Source organism: Piliocolobus tephrosceles, chromosome 3 (assembly GCF_002776525.5).
Source record: "Piliocolobus tephrosceles isolate RC106 chromosome 3, ASM277652v3, whole genome shotgun sequence".
NCBI lineage: Eukaryota > Metazoa > Chordata > Mammalia > Primates > Cercopithecidae > Piliocolobus > Piliocolobus tephrosceles.
The window spans coordinates 5501146-5524103 of NC_045436.1; the positions used below are offsets into that span (position 1 = coordinate 5501146).

At 41.0% G+C, this 22958-nt stretch overlaps 1 long non-coding RNA gene across 2 annotated transcripts in view; it reads right to left on the reverse strand.

Annotated features, from left to right (window-relative positions):
• Nucleotides 1-7605: 7605 nt before the first annotated feature.
• Nucleotides 7606-22958, reverse strand: part of LOC111548455 — a 29217-nt gene continuing 13864 nt past the window's right edge. For both annotated transcript variants that reach the window (XR_002733426.2, XR_002733427.2), the window contains exons 3-4: nt 14504-14638; nt 7606-9467 (exon numbers count right to left, since the gene is read on the reverse strand). This is a non-coding gene — a long non-coding RNA (uncharacterized LOC111548455). The remainder of the gene's footprint in view (nt 9468-14503; nt 14639-22958) is intronic.

Genomic DNA, 22958 nt, shown 5'->3' on the forward strand with positions numbered 1-22958 from the left:
AGTAGTTGGGATTACAGTCATATGACACCATGCCTGGTTAATTTTTGTATTTTTAGTAGAGACGAAGATTCACCATGTTGCCCAGGCTGGTCTCAAACTCCTGACCTCAAGTGATGCAACTGCCTTGGCCTCCCAAAGTGCTGGGATTACAGGCGTAAGCCAACGTGCCTGGCGCCATAACATTTTAATGGAGCTTAGAAATTCTTGTTGCCTAGTGATGTTGGAGCTATTGTAATGTCATAGTGCAACACGTTATTCATGTGTTTGCAGTGATGTTGGTGTAAACAAAGCTGCTGAGCTGCCAGTCATCTAAAAGTATAGCACATATAATTATGTACAGTATAGGATGCTTGATAATGATAATGGACAATGAGGTACCTGGTTTATGTACATAATATTATACTTTTAATCGTTATTTTAGAGTGTACTCCTTGTACTTATATTTTTAAAAGTTTGCTGTAAACCAGCCTCAGGCAGGTCCTTCAGGAGGTATCTAGAAGGCGGCATTGTTATCATAAGAGATGACAGTTACATGGGTATTACTGCCCTGAAAACCTTGCGGTTGGACAAAATATAGAGATGGAAGACAGTGATATTGATGATCCTGACCACAACCCTGTGTTGTGTCTAAGTTTTTTTTTTTTTTTTTGAGATAGAGTTACACTCTTGTTGCCCAGGCTGGAGTGTAATGGCGTGATCTCGGCTCACTGCAACCTCCGCCTACAGAGTTCAAGTGATTCTCCTGCCTCAGCCTCCCAAGTAGTTGGAATTGCAGGCATGTGCCACCACACCTGGCTAATTTTGTATTTTTAGTAGAGACAGGATTTCTCTGTGTTGGTCAGGCTGGCCTTAAACTCTCGACCTCAATTGATCCACCTGCCTTGGCCTCCCAATGTGCTGGGATTACAGGTGTGAGCCACCATGTCCGGCTGTGTCTGAGTTTTTACAAAAAAGTTTAAGAAGTAAAAAATTTAAAAAATTATAAAAATAGAAAAAAGCTTATAGAATAAGAATATGAAGAAAAAACATTGTCTAGCTGTACAACATGTTTGTGTTTTAAGCTGTGCTATTACCAAAGAGTCAAAAAGATTTTTTAAAAATTTAAAATATTATAAAGTAAAAAAGTCACAGTAAGGTAAGGTTAATGTACTATTGAAGAAAGAATGTTTAAAGTAAATTTAGTGCAGCCCAAGTGTACAGCGTTTCTGAAGTCTGCAGCAGTGCACAGTCATGTCCTAGGCCTTCACATTCACACACCGCTCCCTGACTCACCCAGAGCCACGTCCAGTCCTGCAAGCTCCACTCATGGTAAGTGTCATGCACTTTCCTCAAAGCAACTGAGAAATGTTCCCTTCTAAATAATAAGAGCTACCACAAGCCCCTTTTTCTTTAGTATTTTCTATATTGCCAGTTAGAGCTCAGAGCATTGTCAGTGTTGTACTTCATGGAACCTTCTGCATGAACGTATGAAAGTGTTTTTTTTTGTTGTTTTTTTTTTTAATCTCCATTTTTACAGGTGAGAAAAGCTGAAGCTTAGGTGAAATAATTTATCCAAGGTCACATGGTAATGAAAAAGGGATTTGAACCAGGTATTTCAATTCAAAAGTATTCTTTTTGTAATCTACTTGATTGGGGTCAGCAACCTTTTTCTGTGAAGAGCGAGATAGTAGGTAAATATTTGAGGCTTCATGGACCACACAATCTCTGTCTTAACTACTCAACTCTGTCTTGGGCTGTGAAAGCAACCATAGGCAATAGGTAACCAAATCAGCGCGACTGTGTTCCAATAAAACTGTATTTACAAAAATAAGCGGTAAGCCAGGTTTTGGCTGGAGGGCTCTAGCTTGCCAATCTTTGCCCTAGACAATGAAAATAGCTTTATTTTTTTTCATGGTTCTATATTTGCCCCCTTCTAAAGGAAATAAGTTCATATGAGGTAGTATACAATTTGATGTTACATAGTCACCTGTAAAAAAAAAAAAAAAAAATTGGCCCAGCGCAGTGGCTCACACCTATAATCCCAGCACTTTGGGAGGCTGAGACAGGGGGATCACAAGGTCAGGAGTTTGAAACCAACCTGGCCAATATGGTGAAACCCCATCTCTACTGAAAAAGTACAAAAATTAGCCAGGCATGGTGGCACACGCCTGTAGTCCCAGCTACTCAGGAGGCTAAGGCAGGAGAATTGCTTGAACCTGGGAGGTGGAGATTGTAGTGAGCTGAAATCATGCCATGCTGCACTCCAGCCTGGGCAACAGAGTGAGACTCTGTCTCAAAAAAACAAACAAAATCATTGCAATTAATAAAACAAACATACCCATCACCCCCAAAGTTTCCTAGTGCTCCTTTGCAACGTCCTCCCTTGCCATGATTCACTCACCATCGCCGAGCAACCACTCATCTGCTTTCTGTGCTATTGATTGGTTTTCATTTTTACAGAATTTTATATAACGGAAACATGCAGTATGTACTGCTTCTGTGTCTGCCTTTTTCACTCAACATAATTATTTTGAGATTTATCCATGTTGTGTGTAGGGGACTTTGATGAATTCCGATTTATTGCTTTTCTGTTCTCTTATGGTCTATGCTTTTTGTGTTGTAGTTTATCTTTGCAAACCTAAACTCACTAAGATTTTCTCCTGTCTTCTAGAAATTTAGTTGTAAAATTCTAGAAAATTTGTATTTTTAGTTTTCTTATCTAGTCTATGATCCAATTCAAGTGAATTTGTTATGTATGGGATGAGTAAAAATCAAGATTCACTTTTTTTTTTTTTTTTTTTGGCATGTGGCTAATTTGTCCACTACCATTCACTGAAAAGATTTTCCTCTCCCCAGTAAGTTGCCTTGGCACCTTTGTAAAAGATCAGCTGATCATATGTGAGACTATTTATGGACTTTCTATTTTATTCCATGAATCTATTTTTCTGTCTTTATGCCAATACCACACGTTCTTCATTATGGTAGATTTTAAACAAATCTTGATATTAAGTAATGTAGTCCACCAACTTTGTACTTTTTCAAAGTATCTATTATATGTGAAGTCCTTTGTATTTCCATGTAAATTTTAGAATCAGCTTGTCAATTTTTATGAAAAAGCCTGCTGCAATTTCAAGTGGGATTGTATTAACATATAGATCAGTATGGGGAAACATGTAATCAAGTCTTTGATCTAAAAAAAAATGATACAGCCTTTCATTTATTTACATGTTTTTAAATTTCCTTGAGAAATGTTCTGTAGTTTTCAGGTACAGGCCTTGTATGTCCTTTGTCAGATTTTTTCCCTAGTATTTCATATTTTTGGATGCTGTTTAATTGTATTTTAAAACCTCAATTACAGATAGTTCATTGCTAGTATATAAAAATACAATTTGTTTTGTATATTGCTTTCTTATCCTGCAACTTTGCTAAATTTACGTATTCACTATAGTGGTTTTTTTTTTTTTTGTAGCTTCCTTAAAATTTTCAACATAGATGATTATGTCATCTATGAGTAAATATGATTTTATTTCTTCCATTCTAGTCTGTATGTCTTTTATTTCCTTTTCTTGCCTTATTGCACTGGCTAGAACCTCTAGTACAATGTTGCATAAACATGGTGAGTGTGGTCATGCTTTCCTTTTCCTAAACTTAGATGAAAGACATTCAGTTGCTAATCATTAAGTAAATGTGAGCTGTAGGTTATTCAAAACTGTCCACATCAAATTGACATCCATGAAGTTGAGAAATTTCTCTTTTATTCCTGATTTGCCAAGGGTTTTTTTTTAAACCAGGAATAGATGTTAGATTTTGTCAAGGGCGTTTGCTCCACTTATTGAATAATCATATATATTTTCTTTTTAAGTCTGCTTATGTGATTAACTACACTAATTGACTTTTGAATGTTAAACCAACCTTTCAAGTTTGTTAAACCAACTTAGGATGAACCACACTTGGTCACAATGTATTATCATTTTCATAAATTGTTGTATTAGATTTGCTAAAATTTATTAAGGATTTTAACAAATCCTTACAGGAGATATTTGTAGTGTTCTTGTAATGTCCTTTTCTGGTTTTAGCATCAGAGAAGTGCTGGTCTCAGAAATTAAGCTGGAAAGTATTTAATTCTTTGTAATATTTGGAAGAGTTTGGATAAAATTGGTATTCTTATTTTCCTAAATATTTGATAGGATTCACCGCTAAAGCCATGAAATCTTATGGATCTGGATCTTTATGAAAATCTTTTAAATTACAAATTCACTTCCTTTAGTAGATAAGAGGCCATTAATGTTATCTATTACTTATTGAATAGTCTCTGGTAGTTTATGTCTTTCAAGAAATTTTAACATTTTATCTAAATTGTTGAATATATTGACACAAAGGTGTTCATAATATTTCTGAATTGCCCTTTTAATGTTGGTAGACTACGTGGTGATCTAATTATCATTCCTAATATTAGTAATTTATATTTCTTTTCTTTTGTTCCTGATCAGTCTTGCTAGAGATTTATCAATTTCATTCATCTTTTTAAAGAAGCAGATACTGTAGTCATTGATTTTCTCTATTGTTTTTATTTTTCTATTTCATTGATTTCTACTCTAACCTTTGTTGTGTTATTTCTTCTTCTTTGGGTTTCATTTGCTTTTCTTTGTTTAGTTTCTTAAGGTAGATAGTGAAGTTCTTGATTTGAGATCCTTCTTCTATTCTATAATAGGCATGAAGTGCTATACATTTCCCTTTAAGTACTGCTTTTGCAGCATCCAGCATATTTTAGTATGTTATCTTTTCATTTTCATTCAGTTTTAAATACTGTTTAAAATACTCCTAATTTTCCTTCTGATTTCTTCCTTGAACCTAGGTTATTCGGAAGTATATTATTTAGTTTCTATTAATTTGAAGATTTTCTAGACATATTTCCAATAGTGACCTCTAATTCAGTTATATTCCATTCAGTTCAATGAACATACCTTGTATGACATTAATACTTTTAAATTTATTGAGATTTATTTTATGTTCCAGAATGTGATCTATCTTAGTACAAGTTCAGTGTTTACTTGGAAGGGATACGTATTCTGTTGTTGCTGAGTGAAGTGTTCAAAAAATGTCAATTAGGTTCAATTGGTTGATATTATCATTTAAATATTCTATATCTTTACTGATTTTCTTTCTAGTTCTTCTATCAACTGTTGATAGAGAGTTGTAGACATCTCTGACAATACTTGTGGATTTCTCTTTGCTGTCTTCTTCATTTTGTTTCATGTGTTTTGAAGTTCTGATGTTAGATGCATAAATATCTATGATTGTTATTACCTCTTGATTAGTTGACCTCTTAATCTTTATAAAATGATCTTCTTTATGTCTAGTAATAATCTTTGTTCTGAAATTTGCCTTGTGTAGTAATAGTCATTCCAGTTTTCTTTTGATTAGTATTATCAGGTTATATAATTTCCCATGTATTTTCTTTTCACCTACTTGTTTCCTTGTATTTAAAGCATGCTTCTTATAGGCAGCATAGTTGGGTCTTGTTTTTTTATCCAATCTGACAATCTCTGACCTTTAATTGTGGTATTTAGGCCTTTAAATTTAATTTTATTATTTGTATTATTGGTTTTAAATTACCACATATTCAATTGTTTTCTATATATTTCATCTGTTCTTTGTTACTTTTTTCTTTTTTGTCCTTTTAGTGTTTCTCTAAGGTTTATAATTTACATCTTTAACCAATCACAGTCTAACTTAAAATAATGTTATACTGTTTCATAGATAATAACAGAATCTTACATCAGTACACTTCCATTTCCCCCTTCCTTGATTTTGTACTAATGTTGACATACATTTTACTTATATATATGGCTTAGACCCCACAATACATTGCTACTAGTTATAATAATAAACAATCAATTATCTCTTAAAGAGTCTTTAAAAATAGGAACCAATGTTATATTTAATCACACATTTACTTTTCTGGTTTATTTTATTTCTTTGAACAGATCCAGATTTTCTTCTCTTTTTGTTTCTTCCTAAAAAACATACTGTAACTTTCCTTATAGTACAGCTCTACTGGTGATGATACTTTTAGCTTTTGTATATCTGAAAATATTTTTACTTCACATTTGTTTTTTGTCGTATATTTTAGCTGAGTATAAAATTTTAGGTTGACAGATTTCTGTTTTTAGTGCTCTTAAGATGTTGCCCCACTATCTTCTGCTTGCACTTTTTCTGACAAGGTGTCTGATTTATTCTTATAGTTATTCCTCTGTATGTAAGGTGTGTTTTATTTCCCAGGATGCATTTAAGGTTTCCTGTTTATCATTGCTTTTAATAATTTTGAATATGATATGACTTGTAGTTTTCTTCACATTTCTTGTGCTTGGAGTTTACTGAGTTTCTTGGATCTGTAGTTTCACAGTTTTCATCAAGTTTGAAAGTTTTGACCATTAATTTTTCAAATATATTTTCTGTCCTTTCTGATCCTTTATAGACTCTAATTACACATGTATGAAACTACTTAAAGATGTCCCACAACTCACTGATGCTCTGTTCATTTTTATTGTCAGCTGTTATCTCTGTGTTTATTTGCAGTTTCTACTGGTTTTCTTTAAGTTTACTAATCTTTTCTTCTTTGACATCTAAACTGTGATTAATCCTATCCAATATGTATTTTTACATAACCAATATGTATTTCACATAACCACGGACAATTCAGAACTACTGGTATTTGCACTCCACAGTTTTCAGGAACCAAATTCTTCTATTGCTTTGCCATCTTTGACTTTTGAATTCCATGTTGTGGGTGGAGTCAACTGTCACATCAGTAATCAGGCCAGCAGGAATGAGGTAAGAACTGGAGCAGGACATAGCATTTCCCTTTAAGGACATTTTCTTGAAGTTGCATTTGTCAATTCTCTTTCCATTTCATTGACTGGAACTTAGTCAAGTGACCACACTGACATGGAAGGCAGTCTGAGTAATGTAGTCCATACTTGAATGGCCATGTGCCCAGGTAAAAACATCTTCATAGACTATGGGGAAAATAGATACTGGGAGACTCCTTGCAGTCTCTGCCACTGGCTTTTGGGTACCTCATTTTCCTCTCTCTTCTTATTACTCTATTCAATGATCAATCAAGAGTCAAGATCAAGTAGCTGGGTCTCTTATGTGACACAGACCCATGAGTGGTAGGAGGCCAATGGTCTACATCCCTATGGGGCAAGGACTCTAGTCAACTGTCCCTTAAAACATACATCTTCTTGGAAATGGTAAAAAAGAATGCAATTGTAGCTTTGGTATTCATGGACATAATAATAAAATATTGAAATACAAACTTTGGAAGCAGTGGACTTGAATTAAATGCAAGCAGAACAAATATCAACTTTGATGATAATAATCTTCACATGACACTAACTTTTCAAAAGTGTTTCCACATTCTGAATATTATTGTACTTGATAGTGAAAATAATCATAATTTGTTGAAACTTATATTAGTTCCCTATTGTTACTGTAATAGATGATCACACATTTAGTGGCTCAAAACAACACACATTTATTATCACAGTTCTGGAGGTCAGAGTGTCAGAAGTAGGCCTTACAGGGCTACCATTAAGGTGTTGGCAGTGTTGATTCCTTCCGAAGGTTCCAGGGGAGAATTCATTCCCCACCTCTTCCAGCTTCTAGAAGCCATCAGCATTCCTTGGCTCATGGCCTCACCCTTCTCTGCTACTCATGCTGATCTCCTGCCTCTCCCTTCTAAGGATCCTCGTGATCACACCAGGCCCACCTGGCTAACCCAAGATAATCTCCCATCTCAAGATTCATGTTTTCTTCGCACCTGTGAAGTCCCTTTTGCCACACAAGGTAATATTCACAGGTTCCAGAGATTGGGGCATGTGTTTTTACATCATGAATGTTGTGGATTGAATGTGTGTGTCTCCTCCAAGTGCATGTATCACAGTCCTAACCCCCAGTGTGATGGCACTCAGAGGTGAGGTTATTCACTGGGGGTCCACCTATATCATGAGGGTGGAGGCCCCATGAACAGATTAATGCTATTATAAAAGAGACCTTAGAGAATGCTTTGGCTTCTTCCAGCCACAGAGAAAAAGCTGGCTGCCCATGAGCCAGGAAGCAGGTTCTCAGCAGACACTGAGTCTTTCAGTGCCTTGACTGTGAACTCCCCTGCCTCCAGAAGTGTGAGAAATAAATATTTACTGTTTAAGTCACTCAGTCTACAGCATTTTGTTACAGCAGCCCAAACAGGCTGAGACAGTAGGTTTTATTATTATTCGGGTATGGTGAGGGAAATGGGTCAGGAGATGACTGCCATTCCGTAGAGAGTGTGTTACTCACAGTTGAAGAGCAGCGGTCACACTATGCCAAGCAGGGCCACGTGGGGAAGCACCAGGATGAGTCGGGAGGCAGAGGGAATGAGAAGAAAATGTGGGCAAGAGACTTTATTATGGGTTGTGAGGGGGAAATGTAGGGCAGGCAAGCAGGTGTAGTATTACCCATTTTAAATAATTTCACCAGGCTCTAGGGCATCGTGGCTATTTCTAGTTGTTTAATATCTGTCCCTGGGGTGATTAGGGCAGGGGGATAGTGGCTCTGCAAGTGAGAGCCAGATAAAGGGGGTCACTGGAGGGATGGGCTTTGGATTGGTGGCTTGCATACAAAAGGCATACTTGCAGGTGAGTCCCTTACCACTACTAGGAACTGACCAGCCCTGGGAGGGGGAGTCTCTCCAGGATCAGCAAGACCCCAGAAGTCAAAACATCAGAGAATACAGAAACTAGAAAGGCACGATTAGAAGAACATGGACATCCTGTAATGTAAGCACGGCATTCAGTGTAAGTGTTAGAATCAGTTTACAGACGAGACATTTGAGACTCAGACATTAAATAACAATTGTCGCACAGTCTCTAAGAGGTAGAGACAGAATTCAAAGCCAAATCTGCCCAAATACAGCTCGTTCTCCTTAAATAAATGTCGATATCCGCAGTTTTACAGATCACAACCATTTATCAATGAAAACAACTCTATACAGGTAAGGGAGGCATCCTTCATGAATTCTTCCTCCCATTTCCACAATTCTTGCAGTTAGTCAAACAATCTGAGCCAGTCTTCACTTCATGAGAAAAGCTATCTCCAAAATGCCGAAGACATAAACAACTATAGAATATAATGACTTTATGGCAGAAAATCTTCTACGATGTGGAAGAAAGGAGACCTTCGTCATCTTTTCCTGTCATGGACGTCTTCTCGGTGTGTTGAGGTGTGTTCTGTGACTTCTGTGGAAAGGGCATGGCTGTGTCCTTCTATGCATTTTGCAGTCATTCCCATCTGCAAACACCATTCCTTCCGTAAATAACAGTCACTTGTTAACTCCAGGAGCTGTTGAATTCCCTTTCTTCAGTACACACTTCTGTGGGCTTGCTGTCTGCTGCCTCCTTGCAGTCATGGTAACCGATGTTGGGTAATGCATGGTTGCCAGGCTCCTGAACGGGAGTGAGATTTTTTTTAAACCTGATGTCACATCCAGGACAAACAAGAGAAGTCCTTTTAGCCATATAGGACTCCTATATAACAAGAGGCTTTTAAGTCCTAAGGTCTCCCCTCCAACTACTTTGGTAAGGGTCCTCCACCCGCAGAGATCTGTCTCTATTCTGAGATGGAGAAATAATGATTAGAGACATTATGCATAAAATGCCTGCTGTGCCAGCATCCATAGGTGGACCAAAATTCAGTTAATGCTCACGACTGCCTTAAACATAGGTATTAATATAATTGCCGTTTTACAGATGAGAAGAGCTAAAATTTGGAACATCGAGCCCGATGTCCAGCAATGAGAGTGAAGCTGGGATTTGGACCCTTGTGAATGATTCCAGGTTACAGTGTGTGCTGTAAAACGCTCTTGCTGGTTCACCTGAAGTTTAGGGCACATACCATTTTCATTATGTGTCTTTTACTACCCACCAGTTTTCTTGTTCTAGAGGTGAAAGGATAGGCTCTCTTCTCAATGAGTGAGCTTATACCCAGAAAATGCAGACTTTCAGGAAACTGGCAAAACCAAGGCAAACTTTCTCTAACGAGGAGAAAGGGAGAACTCTTGACCAAAAGAGATAGTAAAGGGCAGCTGTGACCAACTGCAACACCCCTCCCCTCCACACACACACACACACACACACACACACACACACACACACAGTGGGAGGTGCACTGCCCTGATTCCACCTGGTGGATGGCAGGGACAGTGCTGGGCCTCTCTGGAGTCTCTGAGCCTTTCCATTTCCTATAAGTTGGGATGGTCCTGCTATGGAGGCTGGCCGGACATTCTGGCCTGTGATGGCATAATTCACCTACCAATGATTTATCAACAAACAGCTAGAGTCTAATCACACTCGGACATTCAAAATCTACCACTTCATTGCAATGCCGCATCAGCCAGCTTTACAAGCAAGGTGTCAACATGGAGACTGTGTTAGTCCATTCTTGCATTGCTATAAAGAAAGGAATGCCTGAGACTGAGGAATTTATTTTAAAACAGGTTTGATTGGCTCATGGTTCTGCAGGCTGTACAGGAAGCATAGCAGCTTCTGCTTCTGGGGGAGGCCTTAGGAAACTCACAATCATGGCGGAAGGCAAAGCGGGAGCAGGTGTCTTCCATGGCAGGAGCAGGACCAAGGGAGCAGAGAGGTGCCACAGACTTTTAAATAACCAGATCATGTGAGAACTCACTATCAGGACGATAGCTCCAAGGGGGTTGGTGGTAAAGCATGAGAAACTGTCCCCATGATCCAATCATCTCCCACCAGGCCCCATCTGCTACACTGGGAATTGCAATTCAAATGAATCTGGGTGGAGACACAGATCCAAACCATATCAGAGACCAAAGAAGGACAATCTTCCCATAAAGTTATATTTGCTTAAGGGGTTCCCAAAGTGGATTTTCCTGGGGGCCTCTTCTGTGGCAGCATGTCACTACACTGTGTCAGCACATCACGACACTGTGGCAGCACGTCATGACACTGTGGCAGCATGTCATGACACTATGAGGCATTATTCCTTGAACTATCTGCACCTTATTGACACTCAGATGTAGGCTGACATTCTTAACCCGTGTGAGAGTTTTTAGATTGGTAAGAACAAAAATAAACGTGAACAACCACACATAGAATTAGGAGAAATAAAAAATAAGCTGTTAATCAAAGGAAAAAAAATGAACTGCCAAAAAGGATATGAAAGTAGCCAGTCTTATTCTTAATGAAAGAAATGTAAAATCAATAAGATGCTATCTTTATTTATCTGCCCTAGAAAAAACAAAAGTAAAACTCTTCTGTAGACAGTATAAGAAAACATTTATATATGCTGTAGTGAGAGTATAAATTGGTTTAATTATTACAGAAAGACATCTTGGAAAAAATACCACCTTAAAAGCAATAGATTACATAGTTAGATAAGATAGGTAGAGCTAGGTAGGCGCGCACACACACACACACAAACACACACACACACACACGGAGTAAAAAACATACAGTAGTTCTCCCTTCTTCGCGGTTTTGCTTTTCCGTTACCTGAAACTGTGTTGACCAAAATATTATAACTGTGTTCAACTATGGTCCAAAAATATTACACACAATAAGGTATTTTGACAGAGAGAGAGTGCGCCCATATTCACATAACTTTTATTAGAGCATATTGCTATAATTGTTCTGTTTTATTATTAGTTATTGTTGGTAATCTCCTACTGCACCTAATTTATACCTTAAACTTGATCATAAGTATGTATGCATAGGAAAAGACAGTATCTAGAAGGTTCTGAACTACGTGGTTTCAGCATCCACTGCGGAGCTTGGAATGTACCTACGGCAGGTGAGGGGAGACTACTGTGTATATACTGCATGTCCTTTGACCCAGCAACCCAACTTTCAGGCATGTAATCTGAGGTGATTAAGAATGTATGACCAGGCTGGGTGCAGTGGCTCACGCCTGTAATCCCAGCACTTTGGGAGGCTTGCAGATCACCTGAGGTCAGGAGTTTGAGATCAGTCTGGCTAACAAGGCAAAACCCCGTCTCTAGTAAAAATACAAAAATTATCCGGGTGTGGTGGTACATGCCTGTAACCCCAGTTACTCAGGAGGCTGAGGCAAAAGAATTGCTTGAACCTGGAAGAAGGAGGTTGCAGTGAGCTGAGATCGCGCCACTGCACTCCAGTCTGGGTGACAGTGCAAGACTGTCTCAGAAAAAAAAAAAAAAAGGAAAAAAGGATGTATGACCAATATACTTGAAAAGATGCTTAACCTCATTAGAAATCAAAAAAATGCAAATAAAACACAAGGTTCCATTTTTAATCAAAGTGGCAAAAATCAAAAGTTTGATCATATAAAGCGTGGGCGAGGTTGTGGTGGCATACGTGCCCTCAGCCGCTCTCGGGTGAGAGCGTTATTTTGCAGCTACTCTGGTGGGCAAAATGTTTCTCCTCTACGACCTAACATTCTGAATCTCCCCAGAGAGACATTTGCACATGTGCACAAGGTGAAGATTGAATGCAGCATTGTCTGTCTCAGCAAAAGCTAAACACGACCCAAATATCCAGGGATAAGAAAATAGCTCAATAAACGTCGGCTTATCCTTATTATGGAATCCCACACAGCAGTTGCAGATCTTCGTGTGTTGACGTGGAAGTGTCTCCAAGTCATGCTGCCAAGTGAATGTACAGCACGTTAACATCTGTGCACCACTCGGTCTCACAAATGAAAACGGTTCAGCGTGTCTATCTATCTGCATCTCACTTAGGTATCTGAAAATACACGTACGTACATTTCAAAAAAGGGTACACATTAACCAATAATAGCGGTGTCTCTATGATGGCTATAACAACTCGATTGAAGCTGGTTAACGAGGACTTTAGTCTTACCTGTTTTCAGTAAGTTTTTATCAAGAACATACGTCCGTTTATAGTATGTATAACTTTAAAATGTTTTAAAAAGTAACTGTGAAGATTTCAGTACACTAATACTTACCAAGGCATTATTTGGTATAGTGAAAATTTGGAAATAGCTTAATTGTCCAACTACAAGGTATCTAGTTAAATATATTATGGGAGATCTCGATAGATTACAACACAACCATCAGAACAATATTTAGAAGTCCAGTAAACAACCGAGAGGAAATGTTCAGAATAATGATCAAGAGAAAAAAGCAGATTATGCGACAGAGTGCACCTCGTCAAACACCTGTCAACTCCAGGGTCCGGGGCAGAGATGTCAGATTCCAAAATCAGAGCATGCTGGCCCAAAGGCTAAAGGTTCAGTAATACCAAAATCAGCAATGTTGGTGACTAAAGTCACCACCGTGCAGAGACAACAGAAAACTGAGGGCCAAAGAAATTGAGAAGAAAGCCAGGCCGGATGGCTGGATCAAGGATGGAGGCAAAGTGCTAAGGGTGCTGCTGCCTTTGACGAATCCCATCTGCACCTCTCCTCCTTCCACACCCTTCCGGAGTAGGCCCAGCTGTGCCCAGGGTCTGATCCCAGGGACTGATTGTCTGGGGTCTGCAGGAGGTCTGGGCCTCGCCCTCTAACTGCTTGAGCAGGGACCGGGTCAGGCAAAGGACAATGGCCTCCACCTGCTGGGAGATCTTTCCAGACCAGAGAGTGGAACCTGCAGATTGCAGAGGCCTTCTGGTTTGCCGGACAGTGGTGTGCATTCCAGGCTTAACTCTCCATTCCTCCACGGAGTAGAAAGCCCCGCTCCACCTCCTGAGAGCAAGGTTAGGTTGTGAATACCCTTTCCTTTGACGTATTGAGAACCGGGTCCACATTCATTCAGTCACGAGAAACGTCACTCAAAATGGAAGTTTCCTCCTTGAAAGTCAAGAATGAATGTTAGAAAATTAAGTGGCGGAATTAGTCAAAGAGCAGCCCCTTAGTGGAATAGACTTGACATTACGGAAAAGGAACAGAGAGCAGGAGAGAGAACAGAAAAAGGGGGTGGGTGGGTAAAGGCGGGGGGAGAGAGAAAGAGCTTGATTTCTGCGTTTATAAATGACAATGTGGTTTTGTCTAACCGCCTGCTGCAGCAGGGCTGAGACACAACGGAATCTGTGCCCTCCCATGCGGTGGAGGGCAGGAGATCAGAAGGACGAGAGGCTGGGGAGAGGGCGAGATTTGTAAACACAGCTGAAAAATCATCAGGCTTCTAAGCACAAGGCAGTTATGGTTAAAAAAAATTAAAATTAAAAATTTAAATAAGTTTAAAAGTTTAAAAAATTAAAATAAGCAACGAAACCAACCACCCAACATGTTCGAATCCCGGTATGAGTTTGAGGATCCAGAAGTGGAAGAATTGAATGGGGAGAAACAAGGAAGACGCGTTTCTGCTGCAGGAGGCAAATGCCAAGTGTCAGAAATGATCCCTGAAGCTGGGAGCCTCTGAGTTCAACTCATTATTTCCATTTGTTCATTTTTTTTTTTCTACTGTGTTTCGATACCTTTTCCTCCTCCGGCTTTTCTACCTGCGTGAAATACTTACTGGTGGTGAAGGGGACGAACAATTCTAAGCCTGTTGTTTGTTTTACAAGTGGACTCTTGCATGAAGAGGAAGCTCAGGAACCGGGTGGCTGGGCAGGAGGGTCACTGCGTGCCAGGTTCCAGCAGACTTGCAGACCTGCCCAGGGCAAGCGGAAGAACTGGTGAAACCTGCACGCCTGCTTTGAAGATCTCAAGAACAATTTGCTTTGCTTCTACGGTTAAGCCTGCAAACATATTAAAAGCTTTTCTGGGTGATTTGTCAATGGATTTAGTTAAACAATTTAGAGCCTGACCCTGGGAATCGGCCTGTGCTTTAGAGCAACACTGACACCACGTGTTTGAATCTTTAGGACTGAAAGGAAAGTAAGATCATGAATGGAGGACAAGGAGAGATCCCAAATATAGCAGCTCTCATTATGAGGACGCGCTTATTTTACCCACTGAGGCTCTGAAAGGGTCAGCGGTGATGAGCTGGTCTGGCCTCTGCCTGTTCCACCCAAAAGTGAATGTGGGTGTCTGTGATTCTTGGAGTCCCTTTAGGTAGAAAAGATTATTCAGGGACTATTTTGATTTTAAAAATTAATATTCAACTTATTGAAGCTAGTTCTTAAGTTTTTAAAGTTCAGCTTCTAAATCTTATTACTTTATTTATTAGGAAAGTGTATGCTCAACATGCACTAAGTGTAGTATTTGGGAAAGTCTGTCGATCAGAAATGAAAATATTCAAAAAGAAACCCGAATATAAAAAATGGAAAAAGTACACTTACAATATTTAAGGGGCTAATTAAATTTGCTATGGGATCCCTTCAAATATTGACATTTCCTTTACAGATTTATTATATTCAGATTTTTTCAAGGGTATCTGACTGAGAAGCTTCCCCAAATACTTAGATAACTTTTAAAAATTATATAAACATAAAAATAAAACAGTATGTTAAGTTGCTGAAATGACCACATATTGTTTTCAAATTTTAAAACTTTATGCTTTCAATTTAATATCATACATGTAAATAACTAAAAGCATGTAACATTAGAATCAAGGCTCATAAGACTTCCAAAGCACTTTGGTAGGCCTAGGTGGGCGGATCGCCTGAGGTCAGGAGTTCAAGACCAGCCTGGCCAACACGGTGAAACCCCAACTCTACTAAAAATACAAAACTTAGCCAGGCATGGTGGCATGTGCCTGTAATCCCAGCAACTTGGGAGGCTGAGGTAGGAGAATTGCTTAAACCTGGGAGGCAGAGGTTGCAATGAGCCGAGATCGCACCACTGCACTCCAGTCTGGGCAACAGAGCGAGAATCCGTATCAAAACAAACAAACAAACAAACAAATAAACAAAAGCAGTGCATTCCATTAGAGGATAAGTGGTCTATCCGACATTGAGAGGAGGTATGGCCCTCCCTCCGCCTTATTTCTAAGTTTTGGCTAATTTTTCCTAAAATTGTTATAAAAAACTTTGCTGATGCAGCATTTAAAAAATAATGCATTGAGAAACCAAAACTTATGGTTCTGGCTTTTAAACTGGCAGAACAATGATGGAAAATCAGCCAACTTTTGTCTCTCCCTTCAGAAATGTTGCTGAGCACATCTGGTTCATCACTTCCCTGGCCTCCTCCTCACAGTCATTTGGTTCCTATGGCCTAAAAGTGTGTTGTGTAATTACTGCTAGGACTTTCGATCTAGTCACTGTAAGTTTTGCTGCTGGCACTTTTACTTGGATTTTTAATTTAGATTTGCATTTACTTGGCTTGCTTGTGTACCAGTGCCAACTAAATTATAATACAATGGTTTCTTATTACTTAGAATTTTTATTTTAACCTTGCTTAAAGTTCTCTTTTGGACTTAATTAGATTCTTAATTATATAATCATTTTTACAACCATGTTAGCATCTCTGGGCAGTCACAACTGTGTCATGACGGTTACTTGACAAATATTGATTGTAGGGGACTGCTGATTTTAACATGTCCTCAGTTGCAGAGATGTCAAACTGTGGGTTGGTGGGGAACATGTCTCAGATCTGATGAAACATGGGACATCACAGAGTATCTGAAAGATTAAATTGAGAGTCTAGCATACAGAACACTTGTAGCATCTATTTTTTGGTTCTTCATAAATGTTAATTCCCCTTTCCTTCTCCCAATACTAAACGTTAGGTGACTTGACTAATGTACATCTTCCTCCTGTGAAAAGCAATGCAGAGCATTGGGGAACAGTCAACTATTGTAAGGCTTCCCCAACCGCCAGCTTCTACAGACCCTGGTTCTTCCCTTATTCTTACCTGTGTGGGCATCTATCTGACAGGGCTGGAGGAGGGTCTGAGGTCTACCTGCTGCCATGAAGTCACTAACATGTGAATCAGAATGCTATTTGGTTTAGGTCTAATATTGCTTCTACTGATGCCCTAACCTACAGAGTAACACTTGACACAATCTCATTTTTGGGGGGATGTATTCCTTTTCCTTTTTAAAGAAGCGTGTATAAATGTATGGTGTACAAGTGCCATTTTGTTACATGCATAGATTGCCTAGTGGCCAAGTCAGGGCTTTAGGGTACCCATCACCCAAATAATGTACATTGCATCCATTAGGCAATTTCTTGTTATCTACCTGTCTCCTGCCCCCTCACTCTTCTGAGGCCCTATTGTCTATCATTCCGCTGTCTACATACATGTAGCACCCACTTATGAATGAAAACATGAGTTATTTGACTTTCTGTGTCTGGCTTGTTTCATTTAAGATAATGACCACCAGTTTCACCCATGTTGCTGCAAAAGACATGATGTCATTCTTTTTGATGGCCAAATAGTATTCTATTGTGGAAATAACACTTTTTCTTTATCCAGTGGATTTTCTTCTTCCATTGATGGACACTTAGGTTGGCTCTATAGCTTTACTACTGTCACTAGTGCTACAATAAATATATGAGTGAAGGTATCTTTCTGATAAATTGTTTTTCATTTGCGTAGATAACCAATAGTGGAGTTGCTGGATCAAATGGTAGTTCAATTTTTAGTCTGAAAAATCTCCATACTGTTTTCCATGGAGGTTGCACTAATTTACATTCCCACCAACAGTGAATGAGTTCTTTTGTCTCTACATCCTTGCCAACATCTGTGATTTTCTGTCTTTTTAATAATAGCCATTCTGGCAGGGTAAGATGCTATCTCACTGTGGTCTGGGTTTGCATTTCTCTGATGATTAGTGATGCTGAGCATCTTTTCATATACCTGTAGGACATCTGTAGGTCTTTTTTGAAAAAGGTCTATTCCTTTTTTTTTTTTTTTTTGCGTACTTTAAAAAGTACCTCGAAATTGGATTATTTGTCTTCGTTGTTGTTGAGGTGTTTGAGCTCCTTGTGTAGTCTGGATATTAGTTTCCTGTTGGATGAATAGTTTGCAAATATTATCTCCCATTCTGTTGGTTGTCTGCTCACTCTGTTGATTATTTCTTTTGCTGTACAGAAGCTCTTTCGTTTAACAAGTCCCATTTGTCCATTTTCGGTTTTGTTGCCCCTGCTTCTGAGCTTGCAGTCCACAACGTCATTTGATATGAATAGTACTGGGGAGTGCTTTCCAACCTTCTCCATGTCAGGGCACATACAACAAACGACACATTCATCCAGCCGCAGGGGTCAGCAGGGAGGCTCCTGGAGACGGATTCTCCTACCTAGGCCGCAGGAGGAGCCTCTCACACTGCAATCCTCCTGCTCCTGCTTAGGGCGGACAAGAAACTCGCGGTGTTTTTTATTGGAATCACCGAAATTACCGGACCTAAGGAAGGATGTCTGTCCCAAGAAGCCGAGAAGCAGGGGCGGGGGCATCCCTGGCAAGGGTGACTTTTGAGAAAAAGCGGCAGGCTGATGTGGTCAAGCTCCTGGGCACCCCTGGTCTACGCGGCCCGGGGAGCATCAGGAGCCTGGCAAGAAGGAACACGGCAGCGGGCGCCTGGACGGCAGAGGGAGGCGGAGAACAGTCCCGGGACAGCGCGCTCCCATCTCCTGCTGTTCTGAGAGCCTCCTCCCCTGCTTCCTGCCCCAGAAAGCCCCATGCCTCCCCCCACGGGCAAGCTGAGCATGGCTGTGACGAGTCTGGGTCCGGTGATGCTCAGCTTGGGAGATGCCAAAGAATCTGAATGTGAGGCCTAGCGCCCGCAGACACCTTTGGGGTGGGGGGTACTGTTTGCTCTCCAAGTCACCAGCCAGGTTGTGCACCACGCCAGGACACCTCCGCAGGGCTGAGACACGTGGCTTCCCTGGGCCCAGCTCCTGGGCAGCACGTTCCATGTGTATGCCCTGAAATCACACCAACACATGCAGCCAACCCTGAGACTCAACCCCAAGGCCAGGGCACGGGGCCGGTGCCTGCAGCAGCACAACGGGGTGCCCAGGTGTGACCCTGCCTACCTGGCAACCCTGAGTCTGGTGGCACTGGAGGCTCAGCGCCACAATGATCCTTTCTTGAGTTACAAAAAAAAAAAAAAAAAAGTTTAACAAACGAAGGCCATTGTTCTTACTTTTTTAAAAAAGGACTGACTGCTTAGGGGGCTGCAGCCACTTAGCCCTACGACCTCCAAGAGTGAAGGGGCAGAGTCCCCACCTGTCACCATCTGCAGGACGGCCACGCTCCGCTGCACTCTCATTGGCTGGGAACCTCCAGCACTGGCTTTAGGCCCCATTGTGGACCCAAAGTGAAACTCTGAAAATAGAAATAAAGCAGCTCATGCTCCAGCAAACAAATACTACGATTTCTGTCTACTGGAAGAAATGAGTAACCAACCTCTCAAAAGTCAGAATTCAACTACAGCATGTGCACAAAACCAATCTCACTGCCCCCAGATGGGCACAGATGTTGACTCTGTCTCTCCTTTGCTGTTCCAATTTTCCTCATGAGCCCATGCCCACTGGGTAATAGGAAAAGCAAACTGAACTGCGTTTAGCATGAGCTGGTAAACTTAGTCCGTTTGCAATAATATAAACTACTCTAGTGTCAAACAAATGCGCAGCCCCTTAGCAAAGACGTGCAGATGTTCAGATTTGATTGTCCTCCCTGGCTCCATGGCAAAGTGATGCCTGTGCTCTGGATAGAGTGACCATTATAAATCATCTTCCAAAAAGGGCACTTTTTCATTTTTAGAAACAAGTGCCTGGTTTAGCATGCAATGCATATAAAAATAACGCGGCACTCCGTGTCCCCAAACCATCCTCAGGTAACTGTGGTTAGCAGTGTCCTTCCAAATATGCTCCCTGCACAGAGGAACCTTACACACCTGGGTGAGCTTTTTCTCATTATTACTTGGAATGACAGCATGCACCTTATTCTATAGTATTTATTTTTTAACCACTCACGTCAGATCAATCCGAGATGTGTTTGAGAGAGAAAGAGGGCACTATTAATAATTATGCCAGGACAGCAGGTGATGTTTGTTGACTCTAGTTAGAGAGGAGAGGTGTGGCTTAGGCAAACTCATGGCAGAGCAGACAGTGAGGCCCATTTTGGGTCCTGTATTTACACGCCAGTCTGTGCAACAAAGCGGCTGGGTTGGTCCCCTTCCTGCACTGCGTTTGCCCTCTGAGGTGTGACTGGCCTCCTCTGGTCTTTTGGGGTGATGCTTTGCAGGCCGTGGTGGCGTCTGAGGACCTGGAAACTGTTTTCTGGTTTTGATGCCTGATTCACTAAGGCTTGTTTGAAGCCACCCGAGATCTCTGTGTGCCAAGGTATCTCAATATGGCTGTGTGCCCTTCATGTGGCTCGGGGGAACTGTCAGGACCCCAGGGTGCCACATGCAGGCCCCTGCACCCTACAACCCCGCCTTGGACTTAACTGTCATCCACTTGCACCATTTTGGGTGTGGTGCTGAGCTGGAATTCTCTGGAACCAGAAACTTCCCCTTCCTCTGCCCAGAAAAGCAGAAAATCAAGGTTCCCAGGCTCACTGATCTGGGTATTTCTAAAGCCTCTCTCCTCCTGCTTGAGAACTGGTTCTGTCCTGAGAGAAGGGATAAACCGAAGTCCCAGATTTCGTCATCCTTGATTTCTCTCTCTTTCCCTTCCTCGTGCAACCTCTCAGTTCCAGAAAATGCAGGCTGTCCATTTCCTCCAAGTCAGAACCTCCTGGTAAGGATGCCACTGAAGGACTGGAGGGATTTCTCTAAACTGATCTGGGCCTATGATCTGGGTCATCTAATTTGGTTTTTGACTTACTGAGAAAACTAGAAAACCCTCTCAATAGCAATCTGCTTTCCCGCTGATTATCTTACTACAGACAGAAATAGAAATTCAGCGTGATGGTCAGCGCTGAGCAGAGATGCCACAGTGATGGTGGGTACTGCTTTTCCCCTGGAGCACTCCACTCCAGTCTGTCAAAGAGCAGCAAGCCTGGAGTAGTTACAGAAATGGTAGCATGCCAAGATCTGCTTCATTCTTTGGCTGCTGAATGGGTGGCTTATGGCCCCTAAGCTCACGACAAGGAAAGAGAGAAAGAAAAGTGAAAAAGGGGGCTCCCACCACCCACCTACCTGCTGCCGTTCCAGCTCATCAAAAACAAAAGTCTAAAACAGTTGCTGGAAAGTACCTTGCATGATTCCCTTCACAGCAACAGTAGAGAGGAGCAGCTGCACAGTGACCACTGGACACCACCCATTGCTTCTCCTGCCTTTAGCCTCCCTTTATCTTGCTTCTCCCATAAGCCAAGCATCAGATCTCATTTCCCTCTGAATTCTCCTACTTCTCCCGGCACTTTAGAAAACCAAGTCCTGTCCCCAGAGTCCCTGGTCAGTGCTCCTGGCACACCCAGGAGGAAACAGCAGGGTGGGGGCCAGGCAGTGGGCAGAAGGGGCACAGGAGTGGGAGAAGGCAGGCCTGGGGTTGAATCTCAGTGCAAATGCGTGACCTGCAACAATTTATTTATTCCAAGTCTCGGTTTCCTTATTTGTAAAATAAGAATATTATCATCTACTTAATGGGCTGTGGGAGTTAAATATGCTTGGGGTGTATAATTGATTCTCTGTGAGGAAACCTGTCCTTGTGTGAACAAGCCAACCAGGCTTTTGTGAACAAATGTGCACCTGAAAGAGCCAATCCTTCAGGATAGATCCCGAGCTGCTAACTGGGCCTACATTTATAACAGAGCCAAGTGGCCCTTTGCTGGCTAGAGGTCACAGATGTACTCTGAGTTCTGGGAAAACCTACACCTATGTTTAACTGTGGACTTTCAGAGCTTGCCTGAACCAACCAATCAGAGCTCCCCCACCTTGGCCAATCAGGGCTTAGCTGTGTCAACCAATCAAAACTCAGCTGCATTGATCAATCATAACTAAGCAAGTTTGAATCCTTTATTTGCATAAACAGACCGGATTTAGAACCTACGAAAACCAAACCCTCTCTTTGTTCTCTGAAATGCACACGTTCCTTATACAGGAAGACAGTGTCTCCCGAGTTTGCAAACTGTTCACTGTAATAAAGTGTCTTTCCTCCAAATTCCTTTTCAGAGAACTTTTGTTCAAACTTCAAAATATGTAGCTGCCCACAGGTGTCACAGCTGAGCTCTGGGACATAGCTATGGCCTTTATTGCTGATTTTTTTTTTTTTCAGGGTACTGCCTGCACAATTTCAAAAACAGAATTTAAATTAATCCATGGGAACAATTTTTATATCTAATTAAATGTGTTAGAGTTAATTAATGCAACAAACAACAAATACGTTCAACTGCAAAGAGCTTGGGACCACGAGTTCAAAAGCCAGCTAAAAGCCCTACCCAATATTATGACCTTGAGCAAGTCATCCAACTTCCCGAATGTTAATTTCTTTATCTGCAAACACAGGGTCAGAACCAGAGGGTCTCTGAGCACCCCTCAGCTATACAGGCCTTGATTTCTAATAACATCTAAGAATGCAGCTGGCTGCTGTTTTTCCTTTTCTAATATTCTCTGGTCATTATTTGGATCACTGACTTTTGAGTCCTTTACTGAATATGAGACTCTAACCTCTGGTCCTCAGTTCCCCAGGTCCCCTAGTCCCTTCCATAGACACAATCCTCCAACTCCCCTTTTCAGTTCATACCTATAAGGAGGGTATGCTAATGAGATCTGGGCAGACTCAGCTGAAAGATTAGCCCAGTGGCTCCCCATTACTTCAATCCCCTTTGCTCTTTTTCTTCTCCTGAAAAGAAGCCATTCATACTCTCCCTGCCTCATGCTACAATCATGCCATTTGAGAACTGTTCCAAATAGAGGCTCCTTGGCTCTTCTGACAAACCCATTCAAGACACTCTTTTAAACAGTAACCAGATTCTTGATTCATTAAAGACCCATATAGAAACGTTCCAACTAGTGTCTCTCTGTCACTGTGCCCCTGTCTGTCTTAGAAAGGGCCCCCTGTGGCACTGTCTCCAACAGAGCATGCACTGGCTGGATAACTCCAATCCCATCTTCAAAGCTAAGAGGAGGTGAAATCATCAGC